Source organism: Lepus europaeus, chromosome 9 (genome assembly GCF_033115175.1).
Source record: "Lepus europaeus isolate LE1 chromosome 9, mLepTim1.pri, whole genome shotgun sequence".
Classification (NCBI taxonomy): domain Eukaryota; kingdom Metazoa; phylum Chordata; class Mammalia; order Lagomorpha; family Leporidae; genus Lepus; species Lepus europaeus.
The window spans coordinates 48,512,964-48,539,776 of NC_084835.1; positions in this window are offsets into that span (position 1 = coordinate 48,512,964).

Consider the following 26,813-nt stretch of genomic DNA (forward strand, 5'->3'; position numbering starts at 1 on the left):
CCTCACAATGCCCTAGAAACCGCCAGTATGCAACACCACCCAGGGCCATCTAGGGAAGCAAACAAGAAATCAAGAGGCTGAGGGAGTAAGGGAGGCAGTGGAAATATTAGCTAGAGATTTTATGGTGGTTTCCACCAGGAAGTTTAGGATTGAGGAGTTTGAATAATGTGAGATAACTGGTTCTGGAGGGATTCTTGCAGGTGGATAGTAGCCTAGAGAGAAATCTCAACAGAAGAAGTGGTGATGGGGTGCTCTGAGTTGGATGGTCCATATAACAAACACACGTCCACAGGCAAGTCCTGTATCTAGAAATTAGCCAACTCTGAGAAAAGTAGTCTCTCCAGGTCATTAAGTCCTTGAGATGTCAAAGGATCAACAACTGGAAATAAAAGGAACACAAATATCTGCCTCTTCTGATTCCATGCCTATCAACCTTCAGATTTTCATAGCAGATAACTTGTTTATTTTACCTGTACTCAATCCCCACCTCTGGCACATGCTGTAGTTGTGGAGCCTATGAGATTCTCTCCCCGTTCCTGACCAAGGGTGACCATTGTATCCAAGCAGTGTAAACCTTCTATGCCCAAAATCTGTCCTGGATTATGAATGTCCTGGATAATGAAAGAAGGGGAAACCCTTGGCACCAATTCATCAAAGGCAGTGGTACCCCCCAACCCACCAATCACTGTTTTGCAACCTGATTTCTGTGATGGACAGCTTTGTTTTTTGTCCTCTCAAATCCAGATTTGCAGTGTGTCCTTTAGCTGAGCTTCCCCATATGTTTTCATTGAATCCATGTTTACCATACGCCGGTTACAGGAGATTTCTGTTGCTTCCAAAGATACTGCAATGATGCAATCTGCCCATAGGCAGAGAAAGTACTGGTGACCTGGCCTTTTAAATAGTTGGTCTTCATAGTAACTCAACAAAGATTTCTCCTGTATGATCTTGCACGCTCTTTCATGGGAAGAGGATTTAATGATCATGCAAATACAAGAATTTCAGTCTGGCGTGATGATTGTACTCGGTTGTTCCATTGTGCACTAGTAAATGGGCCTCTGGTTTTCTCCCTCTGCCTGCTGCACTGCAATTAAATGATTACTCACAGTCTTTGACAAGAGCTTGTCTGTGAACCTCACATTGGAGGGTCAGGTCCTGTCGTTAACTTCTAGACACTTTCACTCACTGAAGACCAATACCAGATCCAAGCTCTCATGACTGTCTACCGATTCTTATAGGTCTCAGTGACACTTTGGGGACTGAGTTGGAAAGGCTAACACAAAATTACTTCCAGGAGCTTGTTGTCATAGCAACAAGAGAGGCTATGTCACAGCTGCCAGGGCAGCTGGCAGGACGTTATCCTCATTGTCTCTTGACACCAAAGCTGTGCAGACCCTCTTCCCTGGCCCTGCGTTGCCTGCCTGCTCATGTGGATTTTTTTCATTGCTCTCTATGCATCCACATCAGGGCTGTGTCAGACAATGTCTGACTTCTTGGGTGTTGAGGCAAGTTATTTCAACAGCTTGAAAGTATCCAGAAATAATGAGATGTCAACTACAGGCTTTGGAAGGTATTTGTGGTCATGTTGAACTCTGCTCTTCTATTCCTTGAAAAGAGCAATGTTTTCTCTCCTGGTGGGACATCACAGAGGCAGTTGGGAAGAGTCACAGCCATCTTGCTTCTTGACAAAATAACAGATTACAGATCCAAGTTAAGAGATGGCAGTTTTCAAAACATTTTCTTGGACAATAAGTGCAAATATATTTGAAACAGATATTGTCAGAAGACTTTTGATCTCAGCAAAGACCATGTACTATACACCATTTCTCCATATAATCCATGAACTATCTACCATTTCTTTTTTAAAAAAAGATTTTATTTCTTTGAGAGGCAAAGTTACAGACAGAGAAAGGGAGAGAGAGAAAGGTCTTCCATCTGCTGGTTCACTCCCCAAATGGCTGCAACAGCTGGAGATGGGCCAATCCAAAGCCAGGATCCAGGAGCTTCTTCCAGGTCCCCCACGTGGATTCATGGGTCCAAGCACTTGGTCCATCTTCCAATGCTTTCCCAGGCCATAAGCAGAGAGCTGGATTGGAAAAAGAGCAGCCAGGACATGAGGGGCACCCATATGGGATACTGGTGCTGCAGGCAGAGGCTTAGCCAACTATGCCACAGCACTGGGCCCACTATATGCCATTGCTAAAGGAAAGGTTTTCTAAGAGGGATATCATGGACATGGGAACATGAATCTTGAAATGCTGCTGTTTCAGGAAAGGTAAGCCAGGAAACCTCAGTGTTGTCAACACACAAATGCCATTGTCGGGCCTATGTGACACTGGCTTGTTGCCTGGAAAGCAGACTTCAGGGTGTTTTTACACCGATCAAGTTTTCATTAAAGGATGATTAGTATCAGACAACACTGGGAAAGCTTTTCATCTGATTCATCAGCCTCATAAACAAGATAGTCCCAGCATGGCAGAGCTCCAAGAAATGAAAGACGTTTGCTATCCTGAGTTGGAGCCGTCAGCTGTCTGACCTAGAAGTCCAGGATGTCTGGCTGTTCTTTACCAAGGTCCTATTAGTTTAACTGTTCTTTTTTCACTCACCTAGGAGAGGCAAGGGTGTCTCTAAATAACAGCAGTCAAAACCTTTCAAAAATGAATTTTTAAACATTATTTGAAGTTTTGATTAACATGTAAATGTGATATACTTTTATGGATTACCATGGAATACTCTAGCACATGAATATGGCATAACTGATCAAATCTGGCAAATAACATTGCCAGGTCCTTATCATTTCCTTATGCTTGGAGCCTACTCCCTTCTCTCTTCGAGTTCTTTATATAGAATATAATTCATCACTGTGAAACGTGGCCACCCCACTGTGCTATGGAGCACTAGAACTCACTACTTCTCCTAATTGCTTTGGTACCTGTTATCCAACCATCTTCTACTCCTCCTTCCCTGACTCTTCCCAGCTTCTAATAACCACTATTGTTAAGTCCTGGTTATTTTTAGTTTCCACATACGAGAGAAAATGTAGTATACCTTTTGTGTGTCTGACTTAATTCACTTCACATAATGACCGATGCCATTCATTTTGTCAAATCATTTATTTTCTAATCCTGAGGCAGACAGACAAAACGAGCTACCATCTGCTATTTCATTCACTCCCCAAATGCCCGCATGATTGAGTTTGGGCCAGGCCAAAACAAGGCACTGGGAATGCCATTCAGGTCTTCCAGTCACTGAATCCATCACCTCTGTGAGCATTGGCAGAAAGCTTGATACAGGAGCTGGAACTAGGATTCCAAGTCTGGTACTCCAATGGAGGACATAGGTGTCTTAAGCATGAAGCTAAATACCTACCCTCAAAGGTTTTTTTGTCTGTTTGTTCTTAAAGGTTTAGTTATTTAGCTCAGGAAAAAGAGAGAGAAGGGCAAGGAAATCATAATCAGCCACACAAAAAACACAACGGGCTAATGCTCAGCAGGTGCACCACAGAAAGGCTGTATTGGTGTCGAAACAGTAAAATATTTCTGCATCGCTACAATCTCCCCAAGTTGCTGACCATCTACCAGTCACCTCCCTTGGGACCTCATAAAGCCTTTGAACCTCATTCCAGGAGCTCGACTTGATCCAGCAACTAAAGCGTTTACACTTGGCACAGCAGTTGGCATCAGAGACCACTTCCACCCGTCCTGATTGATCAAAGCTGCTGATCATCACTTCCACCACTCCTGGAAAAATCTTGATGACAGCTTTCATAAATGCCAAGTGCTTAGCTTGGTTCAGCCTTTCTCGAGCTAGAAAGCTAAGGCACATAAGCTCAACTACAGCTTGATAAAAGAGCAAGTCCTTTCCCCTTTTATCTCATCAAATGCTGGTTATAAATTTCAACTTAATGATAAAAGAAAAGATCAAGCTATAGTAGAGGGTAATTGGGAACGACTAATTGAACTGGCAAACCTGCAGTGTCCTGAGGAAGATTTAGGATTCTATAAGGGACCATAATAATCATTTTCCCTTCAACTTTAGCCGTTAATTCTTTTTTGTCCCAGGCCTCCCATCTGTATTGAATGTTTAAGAGGGATGTGATGAATAAGCTGATATGAAAACTATCTTGTAGAAACAGGAATGTCCAACATTTAATGGTTACTTACTATATGTTTGGAATTCTGCAAACATAGAAGCATCAACGCATTATCAAATTCCAAGGCATCCCAGGTAATCCTCATAATGCAATTTTATCAGGTAGATATCATCCCCTCTTACAGATGAAGGAACAGAGCATGGCAAGCACTTGTAACTTGCCAAATCAAGGCTGTGAAACTATTAAATGGTGAGGTGCAAATCTGAATCCAAGTATCACTGATTGCACAGAACACTCCCTCAATCACTTTGAAGGACTGCCTTGAAAGAGTTTGGGTGGGGGTGTGTGGCAAGCATTGTGGCACCCTGGGTTTAGTTGAAGCTTGCAATGTCAGCATCTCATATCAGAGGCCTGTTCAAGTTCTGGCTGATCCGCTTCTGATCCAGTTTCTTGCTAAGATACTTAGGAAGTAGATTATGGACCAATTTCTTGGGCCCCTGCCACCTCATGAGGGAGACCTGGATGGAGTCCCTGACTCCTGTCTTTGGCCTGTCAGACCTGGCTGTTGTGGCCATTTGGGGAGTGAGCCAACGAAATCAAGTCTCTCCCCTCCCCTCCCTTCGCCTCTCCTCTCCTCTCCTCCCCTCCCCTCCTCCCCTCCTTTCCCCTCCCCGCTCCCCTCCCCTCCCGTCTCCTTCCCTCCCCTCCCCTCCTCACTCCCCTCCCCTCCCCTCCCGTCTCCTTCCCTCCCCTCCCCTCCCCTCCTTTCCCCTCCCCACTCCCCTCCCCTCCCGTCTCCTTCCCTCCCCTCTCCTCTGCTCTCCTCTCTTCTCCTCTCCTCTCCATTGCTCTAGGTTTCAAATTAATAATACATAAATTAAAAATTTTTTAACATGACAAGCTGGACTGATCTTTTAAGTTTCTGGTTAACACATCAACCAAGAGAATAAACAAAGTAATCAGTCTGTCTAGAGTTGGTTGGAAACAAAATATTAACTCTTGAGTTTAAGCAAAGAATCCAGTGATCACCTGTTTTTGCTTAAAAGCTTCTCCATATGTTCCTCTTCCTGGCATATGGTAAAGCTGATTTTAAGTGCATTCTCTTATCTTTACTGAAAACAAATTAAGCCTCTGGATGAATACAAACCCTAACACAAGCATTCTAGTCCATTTCACTAGGATGCTGTTCCTGGAGTATTTTTTAGTCTGAAAAGCGATATTAATTGCTTCTGGGGCTTTGAGTTAATCCCTTTGTCTGCTCTAACTTACGACTACCATTAATAGACTTAATGTGGTAGTGGCATGGGCAGTTAAAATCATGCCCAATAAACACATATACACACAAAATAAAGTCATAAGAGAGGCTGTTGTGGGGGATATAAAGCCCCTTAAGTATTATTGATTAACTAATTAGCCAATGTTTATATAAAGAGTCTCAACAATTAGTTTCACTATATATATTTTAAGGATCATTTTATTGATAGCTGGGCAGTCAGTATTGAATGGTCTGATTCTCCTTTTGGTACTGGAAAAGAACCATCATGGAATGTGATAAAGGATATGGCAAAAATCTGGTTATACATGTGTGGTATGATCTGGCTGTCCGCTTTCTATATTTCTAGCACTTCAAATATTCAATGTAACTATCAAGAAAAACAATCACATCTATAAAATTTTAATTTATCAAGCAATAAAAAAAAATCCAGGCTGAGGATAACCCAAGTCTTTCCTCTTCAACATATTTAATTGGCTTTTGTGCTTTTCACCACACAGTGGCAATATATAAGAATATAGATCAGACAGTAGAAATGATATGAAATTCTCACCTCTTCTTTCAATACAATCCCTGTGCCTTTTCTACTTGGTACACACGTTTTGAATGTTTTCTCTGTGCTAGGTTCTTGGCTTTGCATTGAACTTGGAGGCCAAAGAAAATCATGGTTATTGCTCCAGCCAACATCTCATACACAGAGACACAAATAATTATAAAGCAAGCCAAACTGAAAAGTACTATAAGAGAACACACAGAGATATGGTAACTGTTAGAATAACAAGCAGCATGGGAAGCAGGAAACCAATGATTATTGCGCACTGAATATATGCCAGACCCTATATTCGATTTGAAGTCTCATGTGGCTTAGTTTCATATTCAGCATAAGTACATGACATTGTTGTTACCCTGTACTATGAATTACAGGGAAGAGGATGAGATTTTTTTTGTTTCTCTGTTATTGACACTTTTATATTATAAAGTGAACACATTTCATGTCATTCACAGATATAATTCTAAGAATTCTTCCCATCTTCTCTCCCTGTACCTTCTTTTCTTTTTTAATTTTTGTGGCAATGTATTTTTAACTACTTTACAGTCAAAGGCTTAAAGCTCCACTAAATAAAGAGTTCACACTGTTCATTACGAATAGAAATAAGGGCTCTCTATAAATTATAATCAAATCCCAAGATGTCAATTTCATTCATATACTTTACAATTTTTTGTACACTATATATCAACTATCACAAATCAGAGAAAACATGTAATATTTCTTTTTTGTATCTGGCTTATTTAGCTAAGCATAGTGGTCTCAGTTGCATCCATTCTGTTGCAAAAGTCATGATTTCATTACTTTTTATTGCTATAGTATCCATATGTATATATCACATTTTATTTATCCAGTCAGCAGTTCATGGATATCTAGGTAGATTCCATACTGTAGCTATTGTGAATTGTGTTGCTATAAACATGGGGATACAAGTAACTATTTCATATGGTGACTTCATTCCCTTAGGGTATATTTCCAGGAGTGAACTGGCTGGGACACATGGTAGATCTAGTTTTAGGTTTTTGAGGACTCTACACAGTGTCTTCCTTAATGATTTTACCAGTTTACATTCCTACCAACACTGTACCTTTTTCTCACCATCCTTACCAGCATTTGTTGTTTTTATTTTTGGATGGCAGTCATTCTAACTGGAGTGAGATAATAACTCCTTATGGTTTACTTCCCTAATAGCTAGTGATCCTTAGCATTTTTTCATGTGTCTATTGGTCATTTGTATTTCATTCTTTGAAAAATGCCCATTTATGTCCTTTGCACATGAATTACAGGGAGGAGGATGAGATTTGACTTGAGAACTATTACCTGCTGAATTGGATCTCACACCAAATTTCTTATGGAAGAGCTCTAATCCAGTATGATGAATATCCTCATACAAAGAGAAAATTTTGGCACAGACATGAGCCTGTGGAACAACAGAGGGAAGATGATGTGAGGGCACACAGAGAAACTGTCATCTGTAAACCAGGGAGACAGTCTTGGAACAAGGCTTTCCTTCAGATGAGGAACCAACCCTGTCAACACTTTGATCTTAGACTTCCAATGTCCAGAACTATGAGAAAATACATTTCTTTTGTTAAAGCCACCCAGCCTCAGATATTTTGTTATACAGCCTGAGTAGAGTACTACAAAGACTGATGGCTTTCTCTTCCTAGCCTCAGTACAAGCACAATGGTTCTTTCCCATTCATCTCAGCCCCATATCAATACCTTCCTGCTACATCCTGTCTACCTAGCCTCACCATTTATTCTTGGCATATTAAAACTCTTTATTGCAGACTTGTCATCCTAGATACAGAATGAATCAGCCACCTCATTGGTTCTCTTTAATCTTTATATAAAGTTAATCACTTTTGTTCCTTCTTCATTTTTTCATAATTTTCTCCCTCCTTTCATTTCACCCACAACCACAGTCCTTTACCCCACTAATGGGGTGAAGCAAAATTCCCTTTGAAGGCTTGATAATTGAGTTTGCTGAAATAAGCCAAAAATAGACAAGTTGACAGGGGAAAAAGGGAAACAAGAATAGGCATTTTTGCTGGTGATTTAGATGCCCATATCCCATATAGGAGGTCTCAGGATCAACTTCAGGCTTTGGTTATTGACTCCAGCTTCCAGCCAATATAGAACCTGGGAGGTAGTGATGATGAGGCATGCCTGCCTCCCACATGATAGACTTGAATTACATTTCCAGTTTCTATGTCTGGCTCTGGCCCAGATCCAGTCATTGTAGGTATTTGGAGAGTGAACCACCAGATAAGAACTCTCCATCTCTCTCTCTCTCTCTCTCTCTCTCTCTCTCTCTCTCTTGCTCTCTCTCTCTCTCTCTGTATCCCTGTCTCTTTGCCTCTCTAGTTTTCAAGTAATACTTTATTACATGACTGAATGCCAATGAAGTCATACAAAATATGAAACTCAAAGAAGAGCCAGAAGGCTGAAGCTTAAATAGTTTTCAAAACTACAAAAAGAAATAGGGGTTTCCGGTGAGATTTCCTTGAAGATGGTGATGACAGTGATGGGATGGTGAAGGGAGGAAGTATACTGCCAATAAAGGTTGCTCACTATGCAGGTAAAGTATTTCTGGTAGCAGCACTTCTAAAACTACATACAAATCTGTCTGAGCGTGGGGTGTTGGGCTTGGAGAACTTTAGTTTCTTCTCCTAAAAATGAGTTCATCTTCTTTGGTTGATGTAGGTTCCTGCTCACACCAACCACATTCTTTTTGGAGGAAGTCCCCTTAGTCAGACAAGGGAAGCCCCTACCTGTGCTTTGGGGAGAAAACATAAGTGAGAGACGAGGGTGTTGGAGGGACCACTAGCTCTGAGAGTGTGTTTTAGTTCAAAGAACTCAGCATGTGTAAGTGCCATTCTCTAGGGTATGATTTTCTGAACCCCAACTCCACTAATCCCCAAATTTGAATGATGTGTGCAGGACAATTAACTCCATTGATGACTCAGCCATAGCTCATAAGCTCATGAGCAATAGTGAAAACATTGCTCTAGAGTCACCGGCATTCTTTTCTGTCGTTAATATCACTAACAATATTTATTATAATGTTGTTATAATAACATCCTATTATAATGTAACTACAGGTCTGATGAACTGTACAATTAAAATATATGGAGGTATCAATTTGTATCTTTTTATACCATGATGAATGAAGATTCCTGTCCTACAAATCACAGTCAGTTTTATATGTCTCTACAGTTAAGTTTATTTTTTATTAATTCATGTCAAGCAATTAAGTTCACCTTTTTTTATTTTACATTGCTCTATTTAAAAAGTGAACATTTATCATTTGTCTTCTTTCACTACTTTGGAAGCTGTGGAAATGCAGGATTCTTGTCAGTATTATTCACTGGGGGTATTCCCAGCACCTAAAAGTGGTATATTAGTAGATAGTAATAGTCATAGTTGGTATTTTATAAACAACTGTTGAATCACAGCTTTGAATAAATAATGAAAAGTTGATGATACATCTTAGAAACAGACTGATTATGTAGCATTTTGGCTTACGTTTAGGAATGCCATTGTTTAAATTTTTATTTATTCATTTGAAAGGCAGAGATCCAAAGAAAGACAGATGGAGATTTCCCATCCATTGGTAGGTACACTCCTCAAATGCCTCCCCCAGCCAGGATTGGGTAATACTGAGGCCAGGAGCCAGATACTCGGTATGGGTCTCCCACATGGATCGCAGGGACCTAACATCTTGAATAATCATGTGCTGCCTCTCAGGGTGTACTTTAGCAGGAAGCGAGACTGGAGTGGAACCAGGACTTGAAGTCAGGTATTTCAATATGGGATTTGGCAACACACAAGCATCTTATTGCATGAAACATTCATTCAAGGAATGTGTCTTTAAGTGCATCTAAGCACACTTATTTGTCTATATTAAAACCATGTTAATCTTGGAGTGGGAATACATATCAGGACTTTGAAGTCAAAAATACGTAGAAATACTAGCCTGAAGCTTCAGGGAAGACCAATTTTGACTCAATAAAAGAATACTATATTTTTGCTAATATTTATATAAGAATGTAATAACCTCTCTCTTTGGAAGCCAAGGTGTTTGAAGATAGTATTCAGACATTAAGATTTATGTTTATAATCAACTACACTGAGATTTTAAAAAAAGTGGTTTTCATTGAATGATTGACTTGAAATATCCTTAGCATGTGTTTCTTTCAAAGCTATTGGGGATAATCAATATACAAAAAGGTCTCACAGGGCAGAAAATTCTGCTATGTATTAGCAGAGATGGGCAGAGCAATATAGAGGGGCTCTTACACACATGGCATGTCCATTACTTTCTTGAAAGAATACTGAGTAGTCTATAGCCACAGCAGTTGAAATAGCCATGTTTTGAATCATGCCAACAACAAACTTGTCATAGTTGACTGGGCCCAGGGTGAGAACAAGAATCAAAGGCAGCCTCATTTTAGTTTGGCTCATGACAGATTCAGAGAGATGTGGAACGATGTTTCACTCCTCTAAAAAAACACCAAGAAAACGGGACCAAAAACAACAAGGACAGAGGTAGAAGAACCTAAGAAATCATGATGAATCAAATATGAAAAGGATGAGTTGAAAGTGTTCAGGAGCATGTATTATCAGAAAGCAAGAACTCCGAGATGGAGAAAAGATATTTGCAGATTATTAAACCGAGACTGGCTTGTCTGGAGACAACATGAATACATATTTTCACTTTTTCATGCTCTAGCATTTGCCTTACTAAGCACAAGCTCTCTGGCTTTCTGGAATCATTCAGTTTCAGATTCTGCTTCAGTTTGTTTGCATCATAAACTCCATTATCCTTGGAAGAGTGTAAATCTTTCTCAGCCACCAAAGGAACCAAAGGATGAGGTGTCAGTGTCTTCCTTCTCCCCCGCCCCCCAAGACTCATATGGATGCTTGAGCAGGCACTATAAAATAGCAAAACCTATTTTTGAGCAGAGTTTGTTGAATCTTTTACTTTTCTCCAGACCTACTTTGGATAAGGACACCCTTTGTGCCCTATCACTATTCTCTTTTCATATTCATGGCACAATTTTATTCACTCGCTTGACCAGTGGGTTATGCATTTCTTTCAAGCTTGAAACAGACAGGACAGATACTCCAAGCATAAAATGCTCTAACCTAATACAAGAATTTATAACCAGAAAAGGAATGCTACAGTGATGCTACAAATAAGTAATGCCTAGAGAACTCACTTGACTGTTTTGAAAATACAATGCTTTATTTATTCTCAATAGCTTCTTTGAGAAGATCAGGTACTTTTTCAAATTTCTTCCTCAGTCTTCTCCATAAACAGTCCTATGAATGCAATGTGTAGGTTGAAGAAGTAGTTGTTTGAGGGGCCCAGCACTGTGGTGCAGTGCCCGGCATCCCAAATGGGCACCTATTCGAGTCCCAGCTGCTCCACTTCCAATCCAGCTCTCCACTCTGGCCTGGCAAAGCAGTAGAAAATGGTCTAGTTTCTAAGGCCCCTGTGCCTAAGTGGGAATCCTGGAAGAAACTCCTGGCTTCTGGCTTTGGATCAACCCAGCTCTCACCATTGAGGCTATTTGAGAAGTGAACCAGTGGATGGAAGATTTCTCTCTCTGCCTCTGTCTCTGCCACTCTGTAACTCTACCTTCCAAATAAATACATAAATCTTTAAAAAAGTAAATATTTGAGAGAAATAGGAAGAAACCACTTTTGGTCTTATTTCTGTCATATTTGCTATATATTATTGCTGAGTTTGTTGCAAATTATTCAAAGGACATTTGTTCTGATGGCAAAAGTAAGGAAATAGAATGGATTCTTGTCAATGAGGGAACCAATGGCCTTTAGTTGTTAATTCCACTGCAGTATTAAAGATTGCATTCTAAATGTAAAAGACAGGAATTGAGGAGGGAGCCCTAACATTTTATGGACAAAAATTATTGATCTTTGTGCTGATTTAGACTTTGTGATTGTTTATCATGTTGGGATTTAAATTAAGAAAAAAAAAACTTTCACTACCTGACCTCCTCTTCCTCCCTCAGAACTTACTGTCTTAGGTCACAGAATAGAAGATGGAAGTCTAGAATTGGAACAGAGCCCATCTGTAAGCTAGTGTATTTGGTGAGTAGATACAGCATGCCAGTGGAAGAAATTGATAACTTTCTTAGAAATATTAGTTGTATTACTCACTTATTTCCTAAAGCAAAATTTTATCCAGAAACATAAAAATTTATTTATTTTTTTTTAATTAAACTTTTATTTAATGAATATAAATTTCCAAAGTATAGCTTATGGGTTACAATGGCTTCCCCCCTCCCATAACTTCCCTCCCGCCCGCTACCCTCCCCTTTCCCGCTCCCTTTCCCCTTCCATTCATGTAAAGATTCATTTTCAATTCTCTTTGTATACAGAAGATCAGTTTAGTATATATTAGGTAAAGATTTCAACTTTTTGCCCATATAGCAACATCAAGTGAAAAAACTACCATTGGATTACTAATTATAGCATTAAATAGCAATGTACAGCACATTAAAGACAGAGATCCTACATAATTTTTTTTTTCAAATTAATTAATTTTCTATGCCATTTCCATTTTAACACCAGGTTGTTTTTTTTTTTTTTCATTTCCAATTCTCTTTATATACAGAAGATCACTTCAGTATATAATTAGCAAAGACCTCATCAGTCTGCGCCCACACAGAAACGCAAAGTATAAAAATACCGCAGAAACATAAAAATTTATATATTAAAAGACACAAACTGTTCTATTTAAAACATGAAGAAATATTTAATACAAAAGCATTGGTTACATTTGACTTCAAAATAATGACACTATTCTTTTTTTAATTAAACTTTTATTTAATGAATATAAATTTCCAAAGTACAGCTTATGGGTTACAATGGCTTCCCCCTCCCAAAACTTCCCTCCCACCCACAACCCTCCCCTTTCCCGCTCCCTCTCCCCTTCCAATCACATCATGATTCATTTTCAATTCTCTTTATATACAAAAGATCAGTTCAGTATATATTAGGTAACGATTTCAACAGTTTGCCCCCATATAGCAACACAAAGTGAAAAAAAAAATACTGTTGGAGTACTAGTTATAGCATTAAATAAGAGTGTACAGCACATTAAAGGCAGAGATCCTACTTAATATTTTTTTAAAAATTAATTAATTTTCTATGCCATTTCCAATTTAACACCAGGTTTTTTTTTTCATTTCCAATTATCTTTATATACAGAAAATCGATTCAGTATATAATTAGTAAAGATCTCATCAGTTTGTACCCACGCAGAAACACAAAGTGTAAAAATACTGCTTCAGTACTAGTTATAGCATCACAGCACATTAGACAACACATTAAGGACAGATCCCACATGGGATGTAAGTACACAGTGACTCCTGTTGCTGACTTAACAATCTGACACTCCTGTTCATGGCATCAGCAATCTCCCTAGGCTCCAGTCATGAGTTGCAATGGCTATGGAAGCCTTTAGGGTTCGCTGACTTTGATCTTATTCCGATAGGGTCACAGTCAAAGTGGAAGTTCTCTCCTCCCTTCAGAGAAAGGTACCTCCTTCTTTGATGGCCCCGTTCTTTCCACTGGGATCTCACTCACAGAGATCTTTCATTTAGGTCTTCTTCTTTTTTTCTTTTCCATGGTATCTTGGCTTTCCATGCCTACAATACTCTCATGGGCTCTTCAGCCAGATCCGAATGCCTTAAGGGCTGATTCTGAGGCCAGAGTTTTGTTTAGGACATCTGCCATTCTATGAGTCTGCTGTGTATCCCACTTCCCATGCTGGATCTTTCTCTCCCTTTTTGATTCTATCAGTTAGTATTAGCAGACACTTGTCTTGTTTGTGTGATCCCTTTGTTTCTTAGACCTATCCAAGCCATCGAATGTGAACTGAAATTGATCACTTGGACTAGTGAGATGGCATTGGTCCATGCCACCTTGATGGGATTGTATTGGAATCCCCTGGTACATTTCTTTTTTTTTTATTAAACTTTTATTTAACGAATATAAATTTCCAAAGTACAGCTTATGGGTTACAATGGCTTCCCCCTCCCAAAACTTCCCTCCCACCCACAACCCTCCCCTTTCCCGCTCCCTCTCCCCTTCCAATCACATCATGATTCATTTTCAATTCTCTTTATATACAAAAGATCAGTTCAGTATATATTAGGTAACGATTTCAACAGTTTGCCCCCATATAGCAACACAAAGTGAAAAAAAAAATACTGTTGGAGTACTAGTTATAGCATTAAATAAGAGTGTACAGCACATTAAAGGCAGAGATCCTACTTAATATTTTTTAAAAATTAATTAATTTTCTATGTCGTTTCCAATTTAACACCAGGTTTTTTTTTCATTTCCAATTATCTTTATATACAGGAGATCGATTCAGTATATAATTAGTAAAGATCTCATCAGTTTGTACCCACGCAGAAACACAAAGTGTAAAAATACTGCTTCAGTACTAGTTATAGCATCACTGCACATTAGACAACACATTAAGGACAGATCCCACATGGGATGTAAGTACACAGTGACTCCTGTTGCTGACTTAACAATCTGACACTCCTGTTCATGGCGTCAGTAATCTCCCTAGGCTCTAGTCATGAGTTGCCAGGGCTATGGAAGCCTTTAGGGTTCGCTGACTTTGATCTTATTCCAATAGGGTCACAGTCAAAGTGGAAGTTCTCTCCTCCCTTCAGAGAAAGGTACCTCCTTCTTTGATGGCCCCGTTCTTTCCACTGGGATCTCACTCACAGAGATCTTTCATTTAGGTCTTCTTCTTTTTTTCTTTTCCATGGTATCTTGGCTTTCCATGCCTACAATACTCTCATGGGCTCTTCAGCCAGGTCTGAATGCCTTAAGGGCTGATTCTGAGGCCAGAGTTTTGTTTAGGACATCTGCCATTCTATGAGTCTGCTGTGTATCCCACTTCCCATGCTGGATCTTTCTCTCCCTTTTTGATTCTATCAGTTAGTATTAGCAGACACTTGTCTTGTTTGTGTGATCCCTTTGTTTCTTAGACCTATCCAGGCCATCGAATGTGAACTGAAATTGATCACTTGGACTAGTGAGATGGCATTGGTCCATGCCATCTTGATGGGATTGTATTGGAATCCCCTGGCACATTTCTAACTCCATAATTTGGGGCAAGACTGATTGTGCATGTCCCAAATTGTGCATCTCCTCCCTCTCTTTTTCCACTCTGAAATTTAACATGGATCACTTTTCAGTTAAAATTTAAACACCTAAGAATAATTGTGTGTTAATTACAGAGTTTAACTGCTAGTACTAGAACAACAACAACAACAACAAATACTAAAAAGGATAAAGTATTACATTGTACATCTAGAGTCAGGACAAAAGCTGATCAGGTCATTGTTTCGTATAGTGTCCATTTCACTTCAACAGGTTTCCCCTTTGGTGTTCAGTTGTTGCCGATCAGGGAAAACAAATGATATTTGTCTCTTTGGGACTGGCTTAATTCACTCAGCATGATGCTTTCCAGATCCTTCCATCTTGTTGCAAATGACTGGGTTTCATTGTTCCTTACTGCTGTATAGTATTCTATGGAGTACATGTCCCATAATTTCTTTATCCAGTCTACTGTTGATGGGCATTTGGGTTGGTTCCAGGTCTTAGCTATTGTGAATTGAGCTGCAATAAACATTAATGTGCAGATGGCTTTTTTTATTAGCCAAATTAATTTCCTTTGGGTAAATTCCAAGGAGTGGGATGGCTGGGTTGTATGGTAGGGTTATGTTCAGGTTTCTGAGGAATCTCCAGACAGACTTCCATAGTGGCTTAACCAGTTTGCATTCCCACCAACAGTGGGTTAGTGTCCCTTTTTCCCCACATCCTCTCCAGCGTCTGTTGTTGGTAGATTTCTGAATGTGAGCCATTCTCACCGGGGTGAGGTGAAACCTCATTGTGGTTTTGATTTGCATTTCTCTGATTGCTAGTGATCTTGAACATTTTTTCATGTGTCTCTTGGCCATTTGGATTTCCTCTTTTGAAAAATATCTATTGAGGTCCTTGGCCCATCTTCAGTGGGTTGTTTGTTCTGTTGTTGTGGATTTTCTTGATTTCTTTGTAGATTCTGGTTATCAACCCTTTATCTGTAGTATAGTTTGCAAATATTTTTTCCCATTCTGTCGGTTGCCTCTTCACTTTCCTGACTGTTTCTTTTGAAGTACAGAAACTTCTCAATTTGATGCAATCCCAATGTTAATTTTGGTTTTGACTGCCTGTGCTTCTGGAGTCTTTTCCAAGAAGTCTTTGCCTGTACCTATATCTTGCAGGGTTTCTCCAATGCTCTCTAATAATTTGATGGTGTTGGGTCGTAGATTTAAGTCTTTAATCCACGTTGAGTGAATTTTTGTGTAAGGTGAAAGGTATGGGTCTTGCTTCAAGCTTCTGCACATGGAAATCCAATTTTCCCAGCACCATTTATTGAATAGGCTGTCCTTATTCCAGGGATTAGTTTTGGATCTTTGATCAAATATAAGTTGGCTGTAGATGTTTGGATTGATTTCTGGTGTTTCTATTCTGTTCCATTGGTCTATCCATCTGTTTCTGTACCAGTACCATGCTGTTTTGATAACAACTGCCCTGTAGTATGCCCTGAAGTCTGGAATTGTGATGCCTCCGGCTTTGTTTTTGTTGTACAAGATTGCTTTGGCTATTCGAGGTCTTCTGTGTCTCCATATGAATTTCAGCATTATTTTTTCCAGATCTGAGAAGAATGTCTTCGATATCTTGATTGGTATTGCATTGAATATATAAATTGCTTTTGGGAGAATAGACATTTTGAAGATATTGATTCTTCCAGTCCATGAGCATGGAAGATTTCTCCATTTTTAAGTATCCTCTTCTATTTCTTTCTTTAAGGTTTTGTAGTTTTCACCGTAGAGATCTTTAACGTCCTTGGTTAAGTTTATTCCAAGGTATTTGATTGTTTTTGTAGCTATTGTGAATGGGATTGATCTTAGAAGTTCTTCCTCAGCCGTGGCATTGCCTGTGTATACAAAGGCTGTTGATTTTTGTGGATTGATTTTATATCCTGCTACTTTGCCAAACTCTTCGATGAGTTCCAGTAGTCTCTTAGTAGAGTTCTTTGGGTCCCCTAAATAAAGAATCATATTATCTGCAAAGAGGGATAGTTTGAGTTCTTCCTTCCCGATTTGTATCCCTTTAATTTCTTTTTCTTGCCTAATAGCTCTGGCTAAAACTTCCAGAACTATATTGAATAGCAGTGGTGAGAGTGGGCATCCCTGTCTGGTACCAGATCTCAGCGGAAATGCTTCCAACTTTTCCCCATTCAATAGGATGTTGGCCATGGGTTTTTCATATATTGCTTTGATTGTATTGAGGAATGTTCCTTCCATACCCAGTTTGCTTAGAGTTTTCATCATGAAAGGGTGTTGTATTTTATCAAATGCTTTCTCTGCGTCTATTGAGAGAATCATATCGTTTTTCTTCTGCAGCCTGTTAATGTAGTGTATTACGTTGATTGTTTTGCGGACGTTGAACCATCCTTGCATACCAGGGATAAATCCCACTTGGTCTTGGTGGATGATCTTTCTGATGTGTTGTTGCATTCTATTGGCCAGAATTTTATTGAGGATTTTTGCATCTATGTTCATCAGGGATATTGGTCTGTAATTCTCTTTCAATGCTGCATATTGTTCCGGCTTAGGAATTAAGGTGATGCTGGCTTCATAGAAAGAATTTGGGAGGATTCCCTCTTTTTCGATTGTTCTGAATAGTTTGAGAAGTATTGGAGTTAGTTCTTCTCCAAATGTCTGGTAGAACTCAGCAGTGAATCCATCTGGTCCTGGGCTTTTCTTTGTTGGGAGGGCCTTTATTACTGTTTCAATTTCTGTGTCAGTTATGGGTCTGTTTAGGTTTTCTATGTCTTCCTGGCTCAATTTAGGTAGGTTGTATGTGTCCAAGAATCTGTCCATTTCTGATAGATTTCCCTGTTTGCTGGCATACAAGTCCTTGTAGTAATTTCTGATGATTCTTTTTATTTCTGTGGTGTCTGTTGTTATGTTTCCTTTTTCATCTCTGATCCTATTGATTTGGGTCTTTTCTCTTTTTAGTTAGTTGGGCCAATGGGGTGTCAATTTTGTTTATTTTTTTTTCAAAAAACCAGCTCCTCGTTTGGCTGATCTTTTGTGATGTTTTTTTTGGAATCAATCCTGTTGATTTCTTCTTTGATTTTAATTATTTCCCTTCTCCTACTGGGTTTGGGTTTGGTTTGCTGCAGATTTTCTAGATCCTTGAGATGACTTGAAAGCTCATCTATTTGGTGCCTTTCCAATTTCTTGATGTAGGCACCTATTGATATAAATTTTCCTCTTAACACTGCTTTTGTTGTATCCCATAGGTTTTGGTATGTTGTGCTGTTATCCTCATTTACTTCCAGAAAATTTTTGATTTCTCTTTTAATTTCTTCTATGACCCATTGTTCATTCAGGAGCATGTTGTTCAATCTCCATGTGTTTGCACGTGCTCTGGGGATTCCCGAGTTGCTAATTTCCAATTTCATTCCTTTGTGGTCTGAGAAGCTGCATGGTATGATTCTAATTCTCTTGAATTTGCTGAGACTTGCTTTATGGCCTAGTATGTGGTCAATCCTAGAGAAGGTTCCATGTACTGCTGAGAAGAATGTAAAGTCCTTAGATGTAGGATGAAATGTTCTGTAGATATCTGTTAGATCCATTTGGGCTATAGTGTCATTTAAATCTGCTGTCTCCTTGTTGATCTTCTGTCCTGTTGATCTGTCTATCTCTGAGAGTGGAGTATTGAAGTCCCCCAGTACTATTGTATTGGGTTCTAAGTCTCCCTTTAAGTCCCTTAACAAGTCTTTTAAATAAGCTGGTGCCCTGTGATTAGGTGCATATACATTGATAATCGTTATATCTTCCTGTTGAATGGATCCCTTAATCATTAAATAGTGCCCCTCTTTGTCTCTCCTGACAGTTTTTGTGGTAAAGTTTATGTTGTCCGATATTAAGATGGCTACGCCCGCTCTTTTTTCATTTCTGTTGGCATGGTATATCTTTTTCCAGCCTTTCACTTTCAGCCTGTATGGATCATTGTTGGAAAGATGAGTTTCTTGTAAGCAGCAAAAAGATGGGTTTTGTTCCTTAACCCAATCAGCCAATCGGTGTCTTTTAACTGGACAGTTCAAGCCATTAACATTCAATGTGACTATTGAGAAGGAGTAACTTTGCCCTGCCATTTGCCAAAGATATTTTCTAATATCTGGTTTGAGATTCCTGTGATCTTTTGCTGTGAGGTTTCCTTCCTTTACCTTCTTTCATATTGGTGACCGTGTTTCTGTGTTTCTGTATGTAACACTTCTTTAAGCATCTTTTGCAGGGCTGGACGAGTGGCGACAAATTCTTTCAATTTCTGTTTGCTGTGAAAGGTCTTTATTTCACCTTCATTCACAAATGAGAGCTTTGCAGGATATAATATTCTGGGCTGGCAGTTTTTCTCTCTTAGTACCTGGGCTATATCTCGCCATTCTCTCCTGGCTTGTAGGGTTTCTGATGAGAAGTCTGCTGTGAGTCTAATTGGAGATCCTCTGAGAGTAATCTGGCGTTTCTCTCTTGCATATTTTAGGATCTTTTCTTTGTGTTTTACTGTGGTGAGTTTGATTACAACGTGTCGTGGTGAGGATCATTTTGATCATGTTTATTAGGGGTTCTATGAGCTTCCTGTACTAGGATGTCTCTGTCCTTCTCCAAACCTGGGAAATTTTCTGCTAGTATCTCACTAAAAAGGCCTTCTAATCCTTTCTCCCTCTCCATGCCTTCAGGAACTCCTAGAACCCGAATGTTGGTTTTTTTAATAGTATCTTGTAGATTCCTGACAGTACTTTTTAGATTTCTGATTTCTTCTTCTTTTCTTTGATTTGACTGTTTCCTTTCCTGTTCTCTGTCTTCTAATTCCGATATTCTCTCTTCTGCTTCACCCATTCTGTTTTTAAGGCTCTCTAATGTGTTTGTCATTTGATCTATTGAGTTCTTCATTTCATTGTGGTTTTTTGTCACTATCTCAGTTTCCTGTTCTACTAGTTTTTTCATTTCATTTTGATTCCTCCTTAATATTTCATTTTCACGAGAGAGATTTTCTATCTTGTCCATTAAGGATTTCTGTAGTTCAAGAATTTGTTTTTGAGAACTTCTTAATGTTCTTATCAATTTTTTGAGATCTGCTTCTTGCATTTCCTCTATCTCTTCATCTTCATAATCTTGCATTGGCGTGTCTTGTTCACTTCGGGGCATCATAGTGTCTTCCTTGCTCTTGTTACCTCGGCTTCTATGTTTGTTGTTTGGCATGTTGGAGATAATTCATGGTGTTTTTGGTTTTTTTTTTTTTTTTTCGCTGTGGTGTTTTTTTTCTCGTTATACTATGCCTCTAAGTGAGCTGTCTGCTTTGTTGGATCCTTAGGGGCTGTGATGGGTGTGGCCAGAGAGCTATGCTTGATTCTTCAGGTTTAAGGCTGTGCAAAGAGCAACTCTCCCAGATTGCTCACTCCCTTGCTCCTTGCTGGCTCTCTCTCTCTCTTTTGTTTTTTTTTTGACTCAGTTGGGAGTGGAGTTGAGGGTAGTTGAAATCCGGCCTCTGTGAGTATTTGTTTGATCTACCCCTGGGATCACACAAAGATTTTATGCAGCCCTCAATGTGTTCTCCAGTTTCGCTAAAGTTACTGAGTTTGGCTGCGGTTTACATATGTAAAATCGCGGTGCTCTTTCTTTTGCTTGGTGAGTGAAGGGAGAGGCCTCTGTCCCCCCCCCCCAATGTCTTGGGTTTCTGAAGTCTTTGTCTTACCCTCCTCCACTGGTTCCCACGCTGGCGAGATGCTGTGGCTCTGGCTCGTCTCCTGCCGCTCGGCTCATCTCGGTTGGTTTTCCACGCGGTGGGCTCCCTGTAAGTCCTCTGTGTCACATCCACTAGATCCGGAAGCGTTTCCTCTGCAGTTTTTTTCTTGAGTCTTTTCCTGAGGCTACAGTAATTCCACTTTTATGAAACTTTATTTTCCCAAACTAAGGCGCACGTCCTCACTATCCGCCATCTTGGCTCCGCCCCAAAATAATGACACTATTCTACATGAGAAAATTATAAATGAAGTCAGATACTGTGTAGTAGACATTTTGCAACAGAAATTCTTCAATAAAAACTAACTTTTCTTACTAGAAAATAACATTGCAAACAAAAGAAAAAGGCTAAGAACCCAGTAGAAAAAATTTGCAAGAGATATGAAGAAATAACTCCACTTCATTCTTAAGAAAACACGCCAGAAATAAAAATTTAAAAAAATTACTACTATTGGTAATCACTCAAGTAGTTATATAAAACTCCCTGCCAATGAGTGTGAAAAGGAACTATGTCATGAAGCTTGACAGGATGGAAAAACTGGTGTTGAGAACAATTTAGTGGTGTCTTTCTGGATCACAAATGTTTCTATCCTTTAACTCAACAATCGTACTTCAAAGAATTTATTTTCAGGATAGTCACGAATGCATTCAAAGATGAGTCTAGAAGAAAATTTTTTTGCAGAAGTGATAACAACAAAAGATTGGAAACAATCTATCCATTATTCAATATGTAACTCATAGAACAAATAAATAGTCAACCATTAATATCATTAATAAAAATATCCAAATATATATCTATATCTGTGTGTGGATATATAATACAGGAGAATGTTCACTGAGTTAAATCAAACTACAGAAACAGAACTATGGTATGCTTCCATTTGTGCCATGCCACATTCTAAACACAAACGGATGTCTATGACCTTTCTTGAAAAACAGGCAGAAAGGCTGGCACCGCGGCTCAATAGGCTAATCCTCTGCCCGCGGCGTCGGCACACTGGGTTCTAGTCGCGGTCAGGGAGCTGGATTCTGTCCCAGTTGTCCCTCTTCCAGTCCAGCTCTCTGCTGTGGCCCGGGAGTGCAGTGGAGGATGGCCCAAGTGCTTGGGCCCTGCACCCTCATGGGAGACCAGGAGGAAGCACCTGGCTCCTGGCTTTGGATCAGGGTGGTGCACCAGCCACAGCGCACCAGCCGTAGTGGCCATTGGAGGGTAAACCAATGGAAAAGGAAGACCTATAGAAAGGAACTGGGCTTTTGGGGGGACAGAACAAGCAGACTTTCTTTTCAGTGTTCATCTCTTGAGTGCCATACCTTATACCTTTATAAGCTAGTCAAAGAGAGTGAGTGAGTTTAAATATTCTCACTAGTCCCATTTCCATACTCAGAAATTCCTGTGTCTTCTAGATGGAACATCAGGACTTGCTGGATGGTTGAATGAATGGATAGTCTTAGTGCAGCAACGCATTGAATGACCAGTTCATCTGAAGGAGGCAGGTGCTCTCAGCACCTCCTCCCATGACCATATTTATTTCCATCACAGAGTGCATCACTCTATTCATTAATGTGTTTACTTGTGTAGTGCTCACTTCCTCCATTCTGGGACTTCATCTACCTTTGTTTATCCTGTGCCTCAAGTATGCAAAGTTTACCCATTTCCCTGTGTCTGGCAGAGTGGGCATCAAATAATAAATGTAGGAAGTGCAACTGGATAGAAACATGGATACCTAGAATTCTCCAGTTTTACTTATAATGTAGTTTACTTTACATAGAGTCCACAAGAGTTGTTTTATTTTTTCCAGTGAATTATTTCCTCTCTACATGCTCTGGATCTTCTAAAACCAGCAGTGAGATGCACTCATAACAGAAGCTCCAAACCTAAGGGCACATCAGATGCACCTGACCCCAACATCAATGCTTCGATGCCCAAGCTCCACCTTAAACTTACTGAAGAAGAACCCCTAGAAGCAGGCGTTCAATGTCTCTGTTATTTTTTTTTTTTTTTTGACAGGCAGAGTGGACAGTGAGAGAGAGAGAGACAGAGAGAAAGGTCTTCCTTTTGCCGCTGGTTCACCCTCCAACGGCCGCCGCGGTAGGCGCGCTGCGGCCGGCGCACCGCACTGATCCGATGGCAGGAGCCAGGTACTTATCCTGGTCTCCCATGGGGTGCAGAGCCCAAGCACTTGGGCCATCCTCCACTGCACTCCCTAGCCACAGCAGAGAGCTGGCCTGGAAGAGGGGCAACCGGGACAGGATCGGTGCCCCGACCGGGACTAGAAACCGGTGTGCCAGCGCCGCAAGGTGGAGGATTAGACTATTGTGCCGCGGCGCCGGCCTGTCTCTGTTATTTTTTAAAACCTCTAAATGATTTGGATGAGTTGCTCTCCTTGTGAAATGCTGATCTATGAATAATCACAACATATATTCTGGCATCATCATCTGGGAGGGAAATAATGTGCCCATAAAACCAAGAACTAAAGAGAAAAAGACAAACAATGGGGAGATAAAGAAGTTCCTTAAATTTGAACACCATCAAGTTCTCCCTTCATGGTAGTAATATTTGCAAGCAAACTGAAGTCACTTACAAAGAAAATTGCAGAATGCAGATCAGTAGATGACAAATCTTTGGTTATAAGTGAGAGTAAGTCTCATCAAACTGGACTAAAAAATAAGGGGTGCTTACTAATTCAGAATGAGAAAGTGGCCTTGTTTCCAGACTAGGCTTTCTCCAGTCACTTGGGTGATGGTACAAAGGATTCTTTTTCTGCCTCTCTTTCTTCCTCTGTGGTGCAAATTCAATTCTCCAGCTTCACAAAGTAGATGCACTTGGAGAAGAATTCAGGTTCTTCCCCTCATGGTAGCAAATGATTGCTGTTGTTCCAGACATCATATTTATACTCGTACATTTTCCAAAGCTGCTCTTGGGTAATATGGATCACTCTTGGTTGTCTGTGTGGCTCTGTGCTGTTCTTGAGGGTCAAGGGCAAGTTTATTTTCCAAAGTCCTGCTAAGCATAAACATCCCCTTGAATCTCTACCTGCGTTGGGCCACTTTGTTGTCTCTCAAACCATGAAAATTTTCAGAGCTCTTAGATGCACTGGTTGGCCTCAGTCAGTAACCACAGCTGGAGCAGTGGAGGATTCTGGAGGGACTGGCCTGAACCACAGCATCCTACATCCTGGACACTCTCTAACCCTTGCAATCTGCTCCTTAGGGAAGCAGCATCTTTGGGGAACTATACTTCTGTATGGTCTCCTTTACTTGTCACAGATCAAGCAATTCTGGCTTGAGGTTGATTATTTGCTGACATCCCAAGCAATTAGAACCCTGGTGTCCACTAAGAGGACACAGCCATACCCATTCTTTCTTGTATTGTCTATGGCTGGTTTTGCACAAAAATAGCAAAGTGAATAGTTGCGACTAAGACCTTATGTCCTGCAAAGCCTAAAATATTTACTATCTGCTTCTTTACAGAAAGCTCTGCTGACCCCCGATAAGATGATCCTGAGACTGCTTAGGTTTAGTGTCTGTCTGCTGGTCTTACTACTCATCTGTTTTTTTGTTTTTGTTTTTGTTTTTATTTGACTGGCAGAGTTAGACAGTGAGGGAGAGAGAGAGACAGAGAGAGACAGAAAGAAAGGTCTTCCTTCTGTTGGTTCACCCCCAAATGGCTGCCATGGCCAGTGCTGTGCCTATCCGAAGCCAGGAGCCAAGTGCTTCCTCCTGGTCTCCCATGAGGGTGCAGGGCCCAAGCACTTGGGCCATCCTCCACTGCACTTCTGGGCCACAGCTGAGAGCTGGACTGGAAGAGGAACAACTGGAACAGAACCAGAGCCCCAAGTGGGACTAGTACCCAGGGTACCGGCTCCACAGGTGGAGGATTAGCCTAGTGAGCCGCAGTGCCAGCCATGTTTTTAATTGTGTGTTCAGTGAAGTCTCCAGCTTGAAATTGACTATGGCGGGAGTATTTACACCAGGAACATTGATGTAAACCTTTAGAAATTAAGACTCTGTACCCCAGACACAATTTAAAAAAAATTATGTATGTGAAATGCAGAGTTGCAGAGAGAAAGAGAAAGAGAGAGAGAGAGAGAGAGAGAGAGAGAGAAAGAGAGAGAGAGACTTTCCCATCTGCTGGTTCACTACCCAATGGCTGAAATAGCCAAGGGTGGGCCAGGCTGAAGCCAGGAAACTAGAGTTTCTGAGTCTGAGTCTCTCCCATGGGTACAGAGGCCCAAGGACCTGGACCATTTTCCACTGCTCTCCCAGGCACATTAGCAGGGAGCTGTATCAGAAGCAGATCAGAACTGGAGCAGCCAGGACTCCAACTGGCACCCATATAGGATGCAGGCCCTGTGGATGGCAGTTTAATCCATATCACTACAGCACTGTCCCCCACCCCTGGCCACAGAACCATTTTTAAAGTATTTATCTCTATGTCACTATATTTATATAATTAGCCACATCCAAGTAATGTGGATACAAATGGCAGAGGAATAGCTTCCCGCAGAGGAAGTGAACCTGAGTGATGGGGGAAGGGCAGGAGGTGGTAAAGAAATGGCCTCTGCAAGTTGTGTCTCCAGTCTTTTAGGTTAGTGCTTTTAATCAATGGACCCTACAGGGTGGAGAAAGAAGACACTCGAGGATTTCTCAGGTTGAAGGAAGTTAAAAGAGCATGGATATAGAAGATAGAAATTGTGAAAGGGTGCAGTAAAGGTGAACTCAAGTAAATGAGTGATGAGTCCAGCTGACAAGATCTAAAAGAGCCAATATGAGAAGGAGGAAAAGGAATGCAAAGGGAGAAAAAAAAGTGTGTGTTGTGTGCTGCACACACCCTCAGAACAAAAGTGATTTAGAAAGTGAACCTGAGGAACAACTGAAATAGCTAAACACAAGATTGCAAGAGAAAACGGACGTAAGGGCAGCATCGTAAATGAAAAAGCTTGTGCATTTGCACATTCAGCTTTCGGGCGCTGGCCACTCTACCTCTCCATAGGGTTTCCATCACCAAGAATCAAAATTGTACTTTTTGCTAATAGTGTCATCTCCTGGTTCATGGGGATATCTACTTTGGAAGTTGAAGAATAGGGTGTGCCCAGGTGGCCCCCTACTCATGCAGCACAGCTAACCATTTTTTAGTGGCACTTATTTGAGGGTCTTATTACCTCAGGGTTGCTTTAACAAGGCGAGGATTCCAAACAGCTGGTGGATTTCCTCATGTACTTGGAGAAAGGGAGCAGAAGCAATAGCTACCTTTGCTGGTCATTAGATTGAAAATGAAAAAAAAAAAGTGATATGGGTTTTGACTTCTCTTGTCAGAATCACAGGGGGCTTGGGGCTTTGTACACGATTTGAAATGGGGGTAGATGGGAGAACAAACCTCATTGGCAACAATCAGCTACAGTGCAGTGGAGAACCCAGGGAGTACAGATAAGGACATATCAAAGGGGCTGGTCTTCAGGATCTGTTCAAACAGAACAGAGCTACGTTTTGATGGCTTCCTGTCCTGGGTAGCCTCTAAGAACAAAAGCACGGAAATTATGTTCTTAGAAAGCAGATCTGAATGTGATTTTCTGGAGTGAAAGGACAAGAAATAATTCTCGTACATGGATGGGAGGACTTACATTATCTCCATAAACGACAGAGTATTGAGATTACTGAAAAGCAATTTAAAAGAAAGGAAAAATTACCTATTTAAAGGCTTCTTTTGCATTACAGAGTTTGTCATAAGGCAAAAATCAGCAATTACTGCAAGCTGGGTTGCTTAAGAACCATTTTTGAGTAGTTCGCTTTATCCTCTGACCTCTGACTGGTCAGGGATTTTCAAGTGTATATTGTTTGTGTACATCTGGCCTGGATTTACAGTCTCCCATGATTCACAGAAACATCCTTCATAATTAGTAACTCTGTGATCCTGATATGCATTCATGCTCAGGATGTCACCTGATTTAATTTGGTACCTCATACAGCTGTTTAGTCAATTTGT